Source organism: Hyperolius riggenbachi, chromosome 1, assembly GCF_040937935.1.
Source record: "Hyperolius riggenbachi isolate aHypRig1 chromosome 1, aHypRig1.pri, whole genome shotgun sequence".
Lineage (NCBI taxonomy): Eukaryota > Metazoa > Chordata > Amphibia > Anura > Hyperoliidae > Hyperolius > Hyperolius riggenbachi.
The window spans coordinates 254918659-254932288 of record NC_090646.1 but is presented as its reverse complement, the minus strand read 5'-3'; the positions used below and the strand labels follow the sequence as shown (position 1 = coordinate 254932288).

Here is a 13630-nt window from a genome sequence, read left to right as displayed (position 1 = left end):
CCAAGGAAGGAGCCTGTCCTTCAGGCAGTATCCCATACTGCCTTGTATCCCCTTTACGGGGACCCTCCTCAAAGTATTACTGTTGCACCAAACACTCATATTACTCAGGTGTCCAGAGGTTAGAGATATATCTGATTATCGGTGATACTGCAGATCATCAATAATCGGGTATATATCTGTATTCTCGGTGATACTGCAGATCACCGGTAATCATATCCTCTCTGTGTTACACCGATCGTTACAATCTGGTTGTAACAATAATGGCTGTGCATCAGTGATTTCCCCACCAAATAACTCCTGTGAACTGTCGAATGTAGTGGATGTGGTACTTGGAGTAGCGCTGGTGGCTGCGGAAGACGAGGTGTTCTGTGTTAAATAGTCAACCACGTCCTGACAATCTTGGGAGTTGATGGGACGTGCCTTCTTCTGAGCACTGTACTTTGGTCCAGGGCTGCACGAAATCACATCAGCACGACCTCACACAGACCTGCCGGGTGGCCTTCCTCTGGGTCTGCCTCTACCTCTACCTGTTTTGTCCATTTTGTCCATATCGGGGGGGGGGGGGGGGGGAGGAAGTGAAAGGTATGCACTGACTATACTAATACAATGTGCAGTCACACAGGTGCAGTTAACAGGTATGCATGGAGTGGTATATCACACTGCGTGCATTCATGTAGGTAGGTGGGTGCACTGAAGTGAACAACAGGTAGTAGGTATATGCAGTGATGGGTATGGGTGTGCACCTGTCACACACACACACACACACACACACACACACACACACACACACACACACACACACACACACACACACACACACACAGGTACCGGACAGGCACAGTGACACTGCGTGCGCTCACGTAGGTAGGTGGGTGCACTGAAGTGAACAACAGGTAGTAGGTATATGCAGTGATGGGTATTACAATGTGCACCTGTCACACACACACACACACACACACACACACACACACACACACACACACACACACACACACACACACACACACACACACACACACACACACACACACACACACACACAGGTACTGGACAGGCACAGTGACACTGCGTGCGCTCATGTAGGTAGGTGGGTGCATTGAAGTGAACAACAGGTAGTAGGTATATGCAGTGATGGGTATTATAATGTGCACCTGTCACACACAGACAGGTATCGGACAGGCACAGTGACACTGCGTGCGCTTACGTAGGTAGGTGGGTGCACTGAAGTGAACAACAGGTAGTAGGTATATGCAGTGATGGGTATTACAATGTGCACCTGACACACACACACACACACACACACACACACACACACACACACACACACACACACACAGGTACTGGACAGGCACAGTGACACTGCGTACGCTCACGTAGGTAAGTGGGTGCATTGAAGTGAACAACAGGTAGTAGGTATATGCAGTGATAGGTATTATAATGTGCACCTGTCACACACAGACAGGTATCGGACAGGCACAGTGACACTGCGTGCGCTTACGTAGGTAGGTGGGTGCACTGAAGTGAACAACAGGTAGTAGGTATAATATGCAGTGATAGGTATTAGAATGTGCACCTTGCACAGCAGTAATTATACCACCAAGGGGCCAAAGGCCAGCTGCGACTGACTGACAGGGCTGTATATAATGCAAGTGGGCCACACACACACAAAAAAAAATAGATCACAAGAACAAGATTAGATCTCAAAAGAGCTGTTGAGGGGTGCTTTTTTAGCAATAAGAATCAGCAAGGAGCAAACTAACAAGCCTACAAGAGCCTAACTAAGCTTTCCCTATGCAAGTCTGCACAACAGCTCTCCCTGTTCTAATTAATGCAGGCACTCGAGTGAGTGAAAAGCCTGATGCTGCCTGCCTTTTATAAGGGGGGAGTGGCTCCAGGAGGGAGTGTAGCCTGATTGGATACAATGTGCCTGCTGACTGTGATGTAGAGGGTCAAAGTTGACCTTCATGATGCACTATGGGGGCAAATCGAACTTCCGGAAAAGTTTGCGGTTCTACGCGATCGCCCACCCTGGAAGTTCGCCTGGAACTGTTCGCCGGCAAACTGTTCGGGCCATCTCTAATTTTGACTTGATATACAAGCATAGTCTTGATATACAAGCAATGAAGTATACATTCATCACCACTGGCCTGATAATTCTTCTCCCTTTGGCGCTGCAGGATTGTACTTAATTATACTTAATGAGTGTAGAGACTGTACAAAGCCAGATTTCTATGAAATGCCCAAAAGTAACTGTCATTGGATAAGGTCCTTGTTAAAGCCACACACAAAAAAAGGTTTGGGGAGCCAACAGATAGCGATTATTTTGTTAGTTATAGTGAAAGTCTTGTTTACACTTTTATTATATACTATTTTACTATAACGTTTTGGATTGTGGAACGAATCAACCGGGTTTCCATTAATTCTTTTGGGGAAATTTGCTTTGATATAAGAGTGTTTTGGATTACAAGCATGTTTCCGGAACGATTTATGCTCGCAAACCAAGATTCCACTGTACTGTGATAGAATAACCATTTTTTATTGCAGCAAAGCTTCTGATCCAGGAAAAATGACATTTGCTCCACTCACACAACTTTATTTAACTGTTCTCACACATCTACCAACTAGTCTATTTAGTTTCCATCATGCCTCTTTATTTCCAATACTGTCCTTTTATAATAAACTAATAACGTGAACCCTATACACAAGGAGGTTCCCAGGGCAAATTCAAGCCATAGAGAAATAATGTACCATATCTTTTTCTATATGTAGATAAACTGGTTGAGTGATGAAACTGTATCAGCAATTATAAATTAAATTATTAATATCGTGTGTGACCTGGTTTACTATTCCAGAATTTATCAGCCCAAAGTGTGAGGTGAACATGTGGTAATGCGTTCACATGACTGGGCAGAAATGTAATGATGTACAGTCACAGCATTGTATACTGTGCCTGAAATGCCATAGTAGTATGCCACGTGCAAATCACATTCCTGAACTGAACAGAATCCTGCCTGACTTGTTAGTTGTCACAGGTGCTGGAGAGAGAGCATAATATAAATAATGCACGTGACTGCTGTTCAATACTCAAAAAATGACAGCTCATAATTCAACTGATATCCCTCCCAGGCAATGTTTCTGTTGTGAAGCAGTTTAAAAACAAAGCAATCTGACATAGTTTCTCTGTTGGTTCTGTCTGCATAGCTCACGTTTAGTGTTCGGATTTTGCAATGCTAGTGATAAGGATAAATTATACAATTTTATCACAGTTTTTAAGATTGACCTCCCTAAGAAAGCATCTTCAAGCTTTATATTTGACTAGTGGCCTTAGCCTTTTTAAAAACGGGCAGGTCCATCACCGCTGCCAGCACACGTTCGCCCGGCAGTCCCCTGGCTGTCCTGCTGCCTGTCCAAAGGGTGTCCCTGTGGCACATGCGCAGTAGGGCAAACGCAGGGACACACACGGACACGGGACGCAGAGACACAGGTCTTTTATTATGGAGGATATACTATGACTTAGGACCATGACCTGTAAATAGAATGCTGACACCTTGGTCTGCAGTCATCATACCTTTCAAATGTCCCTGTTTTGGAAGCTTAATACCGATTTCGAAGCCAGATCCCCCTTTTCTTCCTCTTTCCTCCTGAATTTTAGTTCTAGTGTATCTACAGTATATACTGTATATAAAAGCGTATGTTTGTGTATGTGTGTATTTGCCCTGATCACTCCACTGTGTCTATGTGCCCTGATCACTCCTTGACTGATTTCAATGATACTAGCTATATAGATCCCTTACTACCTGGGATGATATGTTCTAGGGGTCTCATGCCACAAACAGCCAATCAGATTTCACCTATTCACGTCAATGGGAAAAATTTAAAAGGCTGCAATTCTCACAGTAATAAAGTCAGAGTCCCCAAACTTGGCACAGCTGGTCACTTGGTGACTGAGGTTAAAAACTCAGGGAAAGTGGGTGGAGCATAAAACATCAAATTGAAGTCATTTATTTTACATGGGAAATGTAAATTGTAGCTATTGTTACAGTATTAATGGCAGGGTTGTCAAACTTGGCACACTTGCTCACTGGGAGACTGGGATTTATACTCAGGAAAGTGTGTGGAGCCTACAACAGCCAATCAAAATTCATCACCTATTGGTTTTAAAAGGGGAATATTTTTAATTGCTGCCATACTTCCACTGTTCATCCCAGTGGCCTTAAACCTTGTACAGTTGGTCATTGGGGTACTGGGGTTCAAATTCAGAAAAGGGGCGGAGCCACAAACAGCCAATCATTTGAATGATACATTGCTTCCATTTGCACATTATTGATGCCAAGGACCCCAAAGCTCACAAACTTGGTCATTGAGTGACTGTGTGTCAAGGTTATGAAAAGTGGGCGGAGCAAACAACCAAATGGGAAAATGTAAACTGCAGCCATTCTTAAACTGTTAATCACAGGGTTCTCAAACTTGGCACAGTTGCTCAATGGGTGACTGGGATTAATGTTCAGGAAAATGGGTAAATTGCTGCCATTTCCTACATTGTTAACGGCCTCAACTCTGCTACAATCAGTCATTGGGTGACTGCAGTTCAAATTCAAAGCAAAGTGGCGGAGCCACAAACAGACAATTTGTTTGCTTTATTTCAATGGTGAAATTTAAACTGCTTCCATTTTCACATTATAGATGCCAAGGACCCCAAAGCTTTCAAACTTGGTCATTGAGATACTGTGTGAGCCAAGGTTAGAAAAAGTAGTCTGACCCAACAACAACCAAATAAATACCCAGCCAACGCCGGTCTTGAACTAGTAAATATATAAAAATGAAAGTCATACTTTACTACTAAAAGTACTAAAACTCTACATATAAATTATATATTATATTGCTACCTACCATAAAAATATGTGATATTCTAGCATTCTTTTATGCTTGAAGTGACCATTATCTAGCCTGCTCAGAAAATCGTGAATACAAAAGGGAGTGAAGTCATCCTGAAAGGGTAATGCGGTGCACATTACTGGTGATGCAAAGATTTCGAAATCTTAAGAGAGGTTTAGAGAAGATCATTGAGCTTATGCTGGCAAACGAAGTGGGCAAGAGAGAAATATCTTTTTATCAGTATTGCAGGCTGATGTCTGCAGATAGATAAAACTATCAAAACAAGCAAATATAAAAAGGAACTCTTGGCCAAGGCGAGAGGCTCCTTATGCCGAAACATACATTTGGCATATGTGTTACAGGGCCGCTGTTTATTTCTTCATGCCATTACCAATATTTTCCAATCGATTTACCTAGTACCTTATTCTAACACTAAAGGTAGCCATTTATCTAGCGATGTATGGTCAGATTTGACCAAGAGACAAATCTCTCTGTAATCAAATCTGATTAGAGAGAGATCTGTCAGCTGCCCATACACCACAGGCCTATTCCCGATCAATTTCATGCTGAAATTGATCCAGAATCGGCCTTGTGCGCCCCTACTGTAAATGTCCCCCAGGTGCCCAGTGTAAAGTATACATTAACTGTCTGCGGCCTGCGTTAGTCTACCCCCTGGCCTCCAGGATTCCTCCGCAGCATACACGCGCGCCCCATGTGGTTTCCTAGTAAGGGCACACAAGGAGGGATAAGTGCAGGCCGCGGACAGGTAATGTATACTTCACACTGGGCCCTGGGGGGACATTTACATTAGGGGACAGCGTCAGGAGTTTGGTTGCGTTTGTCGATCTTCGCGAAATGACACGCCGTTACCGGCGCAGACCCGATCAAGCAAGGAGTGAGGTTTTTTTTGTTTTTGCATTTTTTGCGAATTTTCGCATGGGGAAAAAAAAATCCTTTGACCATATTGTTAAAATACAATTCATTCTCGAAATCAAAAATACCATTTTTGACTTCCGGTTCCGGCGCCTGTATGGAAGGTTAGGAGGAGAAGAGCTCCGGCTGAACCCTCTCGCAGCACTGCAAATATCAGCTGAACGCGACCATCCACAAACCCAAAGCCGTTCCAGATCCCTGACGGAACCCACACGACACCGGAGAGGCCTTCATGGACAAGTTCCTGAAGGACAAAGGGACCAAAACGCCAAAGAACGCAACGGCCACGAAGACAAAGATGGCGGGCGGAGCCACAGACAAAACTAACAGGCAGCAACGCGCAAAGAAAGGAGATGATGTGAGGTCTGAAGCGGGCACCCCAGAACGAGAATCGGGTGAGAACTCGCAGGCAGAGAAGAGTGAACAAGGTACTCTTCAACTGGACTATAAGCAGCTAGCACAAGAAGTGGGGAAAGTACTGGCCCCAGAGATCAAAAATATGATTGACTCTGCCATTACAAAATCCTTGCAGCAAATAAAACAAGAGCAGCGCAGGCAAGGGGAGAGACTAACAGAGCTAGAGAAAAGGCTTAGCACGTGTGAGGATGATCTTCATGAAGCGCAAACTTCAATAGAATCCCTTTTACAAGAAAACTCCACAGCCCATGAAAGAATAGAGGACTTGGAGAACAGATCCCGCCGTAATAATCTGCGAATAGTGGGAGTGCCAGAAGATATTCCCCCCACACAGCTCATAACACTATGCTCGGAAGAGATTCCTAATCTATTGGGAATATCTGGAGTACTCAAAGTGGAAAGAGCGCATCGGGTGGGCCCCCTTAAGGAAAAACGCAACGTGGATAAGCCGAGAATGATAATGGCCAGATATTTGGACTTCGCGGACAAGGTAAAACTGATGACAGCTTATAGAGCAGCCTCTTCACAACTAGAATATGCAAACAAGGAAATTCGTTTATTTCAAGACTATTCTGTGGAGGTGTCTAAGAAAAGACAAGCGTTTGGCAAAATCTGTAACACCCTTCACAGCCGCAGCATAAAGTTTGCCTTAGTTTACCCGGCAATACTCCGTATTACGGATGAAGAGGATAAAATACACATCTGCCACACCCCGGAAGAAGCGCGAGACTATCTCGAGGGAAAGCCCGCGGCAAGACGCTCCAGGTCAACATCTCCTGTGGAATAGCCGATCGAATAACCCCTTGGATTCTGGTAGATATAAACACTAGAAGGTTTAACAGCAATCCAGATCTTACCCAGCAGATTAAAACCCATAATGTTGGTTTTGATGTACAGACATGCAGGATCCTGATGGAACCACATTCCCAGGAGGAATCTTGGGATCTTTTTGACCGAAACTGCGTAGATATATGCTGAAGTTACCAGTTATGTTTAGCTGATATTGGTTTAAATCAATGTTACATAGTTTATGTTGCGAGAGGGTTAACGGAAAGTGATGGGGAGAACTGTACAGGGAAGAGGAGAAGTACAGCTGCGTAAATGCAATCTACAGTTTCACAAATGTTATATCTATAATGATAAGGGGAGGGGGGAGGGGGGAGGGAGGGGGGAATCTCTGTCTCTGCATGTCCTAAGAAAACCAGATATGAGTGAAAGTCCCATCCACACCAAGCCACATAAAAGAGGAATTGGTTGATGAGAATTACCACATGGAACGTTAAGGGACTGCAGTCCCCATACAAGCGTACGAAGGTCCTGGCGCACCTGAAAAAGATGCGCCCGGATATTTGTATGTTGCAGGAAACACATTTAGGCCTAGATCAAATGTCCTACCTAAGGAAAAGTTGGGTGGGAGAGGTGTATGGGGCACCTGCGATTAACAAAAAAGCAGGAGTCATTATACTGATCAATAAGCATGTAAAACACCAATGCCTAGAACAAGAATATGATCCAAATGGTAGATGGGTAAGACTGCGTTTACAACTCCCCACAGAGCAAATAACGCTATTAAATATATATGCTCCAAACGGAGAAAACAAAAAATTCTTTGATAATCTCATCAGTCAAGTCAGTACTATATCCCAAACGCCATTGATCGTAGGAGGTGACATGAATTCAGTAATTGATCAGTGGATAGATAGAAGCTCCCCGAGCGCCACACCGCGTAAGACAGATACCAGACTACAAACCCTGCTGGAAGTGACTAATCTGATAGATAGTTGGAGATACCTTAATCCATTTGATAAAAACTATACCTTTTTCTCCCCAAAACACAACACATGGTCGAGAATAGACATAATACTAGTAAGGGATCGAATGGCCAATAGGATAAACTCCTGCTCAATAGGGGACATATTAATATCAGATCATGCCCCAGTAACAATGGATCTATGTGATGTGATACCTAGGTGCTTGGAAACTGTATGGAGATTTCCGACAAATCTGTATGGAGATGAGTCGTTTGAACAACTCTTGCACAGTTGGTGGGTAGAGTTTGAGTATGATAATTCTCAGCATAAGGTAACGCCAGTGTTGTTTTGGGAGACAGCAAAATCAGTTCTTAGGGGACGTATTATATCTTATGTGTCAGCACGGAAAAAGCAGTTAGCCAAACAATATACAGATATAGTAACCCAGGCAAGTAAGTCACAAAAAGATTATATGCTACACCCCTCCCCGCAGAAAAGAGAATGCTGGATGAGAGATAAAGCAAAAGCTGACCTATGGTTTAATATGAGAGCAACATTGCAGAAAGCCCACTCTGACCTATTCTTCCACAGATATGGAGACAAAGCAGGCAAATTGGTGGCAAGCATAGCAGCCAAACAATTTAAAAAAAGAGAAACCCCAATAGCACTGAAAAACGAACAGAATAGGATAATACAAAATCCCAAAGAAGTTAATAGTATCTTTGCCCAATTTTATTCCAACTTATACACGGCAGGCGAATCAAACAGACCAGACTTGGATAGCATACTAGCTCAAATTAGACTACCCACCATCCCCACTGCAGAAGCAGAAATGCTAAACGCGCAGATAACAAAAGGAGAGGTGATGCAAACTATCAAAACGCTAGCTAACGCGAAATCTCCAGGGCCAGATGGCCTCCCAGCAGAATTTTTTAAAATTCTCAAACAAGATGTAGCAGACTCCCTAGTACGAATGTATAATCATATACTAGAAACAGGACAATATCCCCAAACAGGTTTACTAGCTTATATTAAACTTCTACCGAAAGAAGGGAGGGATCCAACGAATCCAGGCTCTTATCGCCCAATCTCGTTACTAAATCAAGATATGAAGATACTCTCAAAAATCCTGGCAGAGAGGTTAGCACAAATAGTACCAAAGTTAGTACACCCAAATCAAACTGGGTTTGTGCGAAACAGAGCAGCAGTAAGCAATCTAAGGAAAATAATAACTGTTCTGGAGCAAGCAAAAGCATATCCCCAAACCTATAAAGACGCAGCGGTCCTTGTGCTTGATGCGGAAAAAGCCTTTGATAATGTGGAGTGGGATTGGCTGCAGGCGGTGTTGAGACGCCAAGGTATGGGAGGTACTTTCTTAAAAGCAGTCCAAGCTATGTATGCCAACCCGATAGCAAGAATAATCACCCAGGGATGCATTTCTGAACCCATAAAACTTACCAAAGGCACCAGACAAGGGTGCCCCCTGTCACCCTTGCTTTTTAATCTGGCACTAGAGCCTCTAATGACAGTTTTAAGAGACCGTATAGCAGGGATACAGATAGGAAACGTGGAAATACAGCAGGCCTTGTTCGCAGACGATGCCATGCTATTCTTGCAGGACCCTCTCAAACAAATACCAGAGATATTTCAGATACTTGAAGAAATGGGGAAACTAGTTGGATATAAAGTTAATAAAGATAAAAGCTTCTTATTCCCACTAAATAGACATGTGAAGGGGTCGAACTGGCAACACTTAGGGGTGGCGGTTAACACCACAAAATTCAAATATCTCGGGATTACGATACCTAGAGACCCAGCAGATCTATATGTAGCTAACTATACCCCCTTAATTAAAAATATTATAGACCAACTAAACAGATGGCATAGTCTCCCAATAGGACTAGCGGGAAGAGCAGCCTTAATTAAAATGGTCTCAATGGGCCGCCTGCTGTACCCCCTGCAGACAGTCCCACTCCTTATCAAGCACAAGGACCTACAAATGCTGGATGCAGCTTTCATTAAATTTCTTTGGAAAGGGAAGAAGCCAAGAGTAGCCATTGCTAAATTACAATGCCCAAAAGAAATGGGAGGTTTTAATCTACCAAACGTCAGAGCCTATAATTTAGCTGCTCTCTTAAGACACGTCAGAGATTGGCTCAACCAAACTAGCATGAACTCCAATTACCTACTAGAGGCTGAAATGGCATTACCCTGGTCACTGGTGGGCTTGTTACATGCTAAAATCAAACATTTGCCCGTACGCCTAAAAATAAATGCAATGTTCAGAGACACAATCGCAACATGGCAGGCAGCCCGTAGGCTTTTTAAACTCCCAATGAGAATATCTAAATACCTACCAATTTGGGGCAACCCCAGCTATCCAGCAAGCACACAACAACCTAGCTTCTCCACGTGGGACCAGAAGGGTATAAAAACACTAGGGCACCTATTAGACATCAGAAAAGGAACTTGGAGATCATTTGCTGAACTAAAAACAAACTACGATCTAACTGGAAATGATATATTCCCATATCTGCAAATGAAATCCTTGACACGCTCACTAATCAAAGAAATAAAGCCAATAGCAAGGGTCAATGAGTTTGACACATACATCAAACCAGGGGGAGGCGCTAAATCACTATCTGATCTATACAGAGGGTTACATTTATCTTGGATCAACAAAGCTAAAGGCCAGATGTTTAAAGCATGGAGTGACACCTTCCAAGATGAGGCACTACCAGATAAAATCATAGCAGGATGGAATGTGGTAAAACAAAATATTATAAGTGAAGCATGGAGAACCTCACATCTATTATTAATGCATAAAGCAAAATATGCTTTTAATATAAAATATAGACAACCACCAATACATTATAAACCATTTTGCCCAAAATGTGGGTTGAAAGATGCAGACCTATTACATTGCATATGGTCATGCAAACAAGTTGCCCAGTTTTGGGATAAGGTGCTACTCTATGCTAACAAATTGTGTGGCAAAAAGATTGTAAAGGACCATCTACTGTGCGTCTTTAATTATGTAAACAAGGATGTAGAGGATGGTCATCTGAGACCATCCCCCCTATTTCACATAATATTAGTAATAGCTAGAAGAACACTTTTCTTAAAATGGCTAGACACCCACATACCAACAATAGAACTGGTAAAACAGGAGCTACATCGCCTCTTTGTGTTAGATAAAATGAACACTCTGCAAGCAAAAGACAAAAGAACCAAAGGCTTCTTCAAAACCTGGAAAAAATTTGTTACTACCCAACTTACAGAGGACGAAAAAACTGCGCTAATGGGAAACTTTACGTACACCAAATGGTACCTAATAGAAAAACTACACGGGACATTAGGGACATTAGAAGTTTCGTGAGCTTTCTCATTGACTTTTCAAACAAATGTTAACAAGGCAGGATGGAAAAGTGTGGAACTTGCAGAGATGAGAGGGAAGGGACAGAGGGTGGAAGGGAAAGGGTAGAGAGGGGAGGGAACATAGGGGTAGGAAGGAGAAAATGACAAAACGCTGAGGCCCACAAGACACATATGTACAAAGATTGTTTTTCTGCTCATTTGATGTTATTTCTGTGATTACAGCATGTTGTTAAAGTGAGCATGTTTTTCTTTTTTGTATGATTGTGCAGCCTTGGAAATAAAAAAGTTTAAAAAAAAAAAAAAAAAAATACCATTTTTGATGCAAGTACAGCTAAAGTCACTCCATCATTCTGACTGAATTCTAAGGGCAGATTGATTGCTATAAAAGATGGGGCAGGTGTGCTTTAAATCATTGTCTTTGTGTGTTAACAATAGCTGACTCCAAAGCAACTTATGCAACCATCATCACACTGACATGAATAAACAATGATAGCAACAATCCATGCACAATTTAGTGATGACCTGTGTATTTTCCAGAATGATGGAACACCATATCACCAGGCATATGTGATAACGACAGGGCCGGGCCGAGGCATAGGCTGGAGAGGCTCCAGCCTCAGGGCGCAGTGTAGGAGGGGGCGCACAATTCATTCAGCTGTCATTCCTAATTGTGTGTGAAGCAGAAAGAAACAAGAAAAGGGGATACATAGCAGTGACTGCAAGCCAGATAACTATATATTAAGGTGTTGGGGAGGTTGTGGGCCCTGTGGCCCTCTTAGTCTAATAGTAATCAGTGTGTGACAGCTGAGGTGGGAGGGATGGAGGGGCGCACTTTGGTGTCTCAGCCTTGGGTGCTGGAGGACCTTGTCCCTGCTCTGGATAACGAAGTGGCTTAGAGATTAATACATACTTTGGACATGTGTTCAGGAAAAGCAGGTGGACAAGTACAAGCTCACAACTCCAAGCAACTCCAACTCTAATTAACAAGGTAAGAGTGAATCACCACAAGTCAGCATTTGTACGGGATCGGATATCCAGCAAAGTCCCTCAGATACAGGATTCCCCCCTTTCCCCAGGACACCCTCAGTAGCCACTGTTCCCTACCATTCAGAGTAGCACAGAAATGGCCAATGGTGGTGGAATATGCACATTAATACCCCCAGCATTGTGCCTGGCCTGTCCACTCCTTTACTGCAGCCACCTTTTGTTAGTTACAGTACCTCCCATTTTGTCAAGTGTCATGTGATGTCACATAGCATAGCACATGACAAAACCACTGCAAAGAGAAGTGACACCAGAGAGCTGTAATGAGGAGGAAGATGGATCAGACCCATAACTGGAGGAGGTAATATTCTGTCATCACTGTGCTACTCTGCATGCGGGAGAAGGAGAGATGTCATGGTGACCACACGTTATACTGCAGGGGTCAGGAACCTTTTTGGCTGAGAGAGCCATAAACGCCACATATTTTAAAATGTAATTCTGTGAGAGCCATACAATATATTTCAAACTGGCAAAGTGTGCATGCGCAGCAGAGGGTTCACGTCCCTTTTGCCATGGTGATGTGTATACAGTTGATCCTCCGGGCCAGAGCAGGATCATCCACCAGGCAACCTAGGCAGGAGCTTGGGGCCTAGTGGGCTTCAGGGAGGCCTACCTGCCACTTTCTTTGACCTCTCTTTGCTTCAGTCAACCAAAAGGACCACAAGGGGCCCCCAAACTCACTAACTTGCCTTGTGCCCCATTACATCTTAATCCATCTCTGCTCCGGGCAGCAGAAGTGTCAGACATGTCCTTAGCTTCTCTTGAGTTTCAGCAACATCAGCAATTTCCACGAGAGCCAGACAGGAGAAATACAGACTAACAGCTTGTACAATTAGCTAGGTGACTTGGGGATTGATTCACTTTGTAGGACGAGATCCCCGCAGCCTATTGGGCCAATCAAAGTGCGGGGATCTCGTCCTACAAAGTCACTGGACCTGACAGGATCCAGAGTGGAACAGTTGGAGCGGCTGTTTGTTTTGGGGGAGCATGAGTAAGTTAGTATTGCATGTTACAGCAGTAGCGGGCCTACTTTGAAAAAGTTACTTGCTCTGCCACACTAAGCTGATTTGTCTGTGAGCTAGATGTAGCCATCAAAAGAGCCACATCTGAGCCATAGGTACCCTACCCCTGTGTTATAGGAAGAAGGAAGGAATTTCATGGTGGTTGCGCTTGTCATTGTTTGTGTGTGTGTGTGTGTGTGTGTGTGTGTGTGTTGGGGGGCGGCCGAGGAG

General features: G+C 43.6%; 1 protein-coding gene across 1 annotated transcript in view; it reads left to right on the top strand.

Annotated features, from left to right (window-relative positions):
- The first annotated feature begins 12668 nt into the window (after positions 1-12668).
- Positions 12669-13630, top strand: part of LOC137571601 (transmembrane protease serine 11G-like) — a 49350-nt gene continuing 48388 nt past the window's right edge. Inside the window, exon 1 of the mRNA XM_068280996.1 lies at positions 12669-12699. The gene's annotated coding sequence lies outside the window, so the exon portion shown is untranslated. The remainder of the gene's footprint in view (positions 12700-13630) is intronic.